This window comes from Mus pahari, unplaced genomic scaffold (assembly GCF_900095145.1).
Source record: "Mus pahari unplaced genomic scaffold, PAHARI_EIJ_v1.1 scaffold_4578_1, whole genome shotgun sequence".
NCBI classification, from domain to species: domain Eukaryota; kingdom Metazoa; phylum Chordata; class Mammalia; order Rodentia; family Muridae; genus Mus; species Mus pahari.
In genome coordinates this window covers 19,503-21,090 of record NW_018391695.1, presented here as the reverse complement: position 1 = coordinate 21,090, position 1,588 = coordinate 19,503, and the positions used below count along the sequence as shown (strand labels likewise).

General features: G+C 35.1%; 1 protein-coding gene across 1 annotated transcript in view; it reads left to right on the top strand.

The window, feature by feature from the left end:
* LOC110314652 (interferon-inducible protein AIM2-like) overlaps positions 1 to 1,588 on the top strand; it is a 21,437-nt gene that overhangs the window by 4,332 nt on the left and 15,517 nt on the right. The gene's annotated exons all lie outside the window — the stretch shown is intronic.

The following is a 1,588-nucleotide window of genomic DNA, read 5'->3' as shown; positions in this document are numbered from 1 at the left end:
AAAAAAAAAAAAAAGGATATACCTTCTTCTCAGCACCTCATGGCACCTTCTCCAAAATTGATCATATAATTGATCACAAAACATGACTTAATAGATACAAAAATATTGAAATCATACCATGCATCCTATCAGATCATCATAGACTAAGGCTGATCTTCAATAGCAACATAAATAATAGAAAGCCAACACTCACGTGGAAGCTGAACAACACTCTACACAATGTTACCTTGGTCAAGAAAGAAATAAAGAAAGAAATTAAAGACATTTTAGAGTTTAATAAAAATGAAGCCAAAACATAACCAAACTTATGGGACACAACAAAAGCATTTCTAAGAGGAAAACTCATAGCTCTGATTGCCTCCAAAAAGAAACTTGAGCGAACATACATTAGCAGCTTGACAGCACACCTAAAAGCTCTAGAACAAAAGGAAGCAAATTCACCCAAGAGGAGTGGACAGCAGGAAATAATCAAATTCTGGGCTGAAATCAACCAAGTGGAAACAAAAAGAAGTATTCAAAGAATGAACCAAACCAGGAGCTGGTTCTTTGGGAATATCAATAAGATAGATAAACTCTCAGCCAGACTAACTAGAGGGCACAGGGACAGTATCCTAATTAACAAAATCAGAAATGAAAAGGGAGACATAACAACAGACCCTGAGGAAATCCAGAACATCATCAGATCCTACAACAAAAGGCTATACTAAACAAAACTGGAAAACGTGGATGAAATGGCCACATTTCTAGACAGATACCAGGTACCAACTTAAATCAGGATCAGATTAATGACCTAAACAGTTCCATATCCCCTAAAGAAATAGAAGCAATCATTAATAGTCTCCCAATCAATAGTCTCCAGGACCAGATGGGTTTAGTGCAGAGTTTTATCAGACCTTCAAAGAAGACCTAATTTAAAATCTCCTCAAATTATTCCACAAAATAGAAACAGAAGTTACTCTACCCAATTCATTCATGATGCCACAATTACTCTGATACTGAAACCATATAAAGACCCAACAAAGAAAGAGAACTTCAGACCAATTTCCCTTATGAATATCGATGCAAAAATAGTCAATAAAATTTTCACAAACAGAATCCAAGAACACATCAAAACAATCATCCAACATGATCAAGTAGGCTTCATCCTAGAGATGCAGAGATGGTTTAATATACAGGAATCCATCAAGATAATCCACTATATAAACAAACTAAAAGACAAAAACCAAATGATCATCTTGTTAGATGCTGAGAAAGCATTTGACAAAATCCAACACCCATTCATGATAAAAGTCTTGGAAAGATCAGGAATCCAAGGCCCATAACTAAACATAATAAAAACAATATACAGCAAGCCAGTAGCCAACATCAAACTAAATACAGAGAAACTGGAAGCAATCTCACTAAAATCAGGGGCTAGACAAGGCTACCCACTTTCTTTCTACCTATTCAATATAGAACTTGTCATCCTAGCCAGATCAATTAGACAACAAAAGGAGGTAACAGGGATATAAATTGGAAAAGAAGTAAAAATATCACTATTTGCTGATGATATGATAGTATATATTAGTGACCCTAAAAATTCCACCAG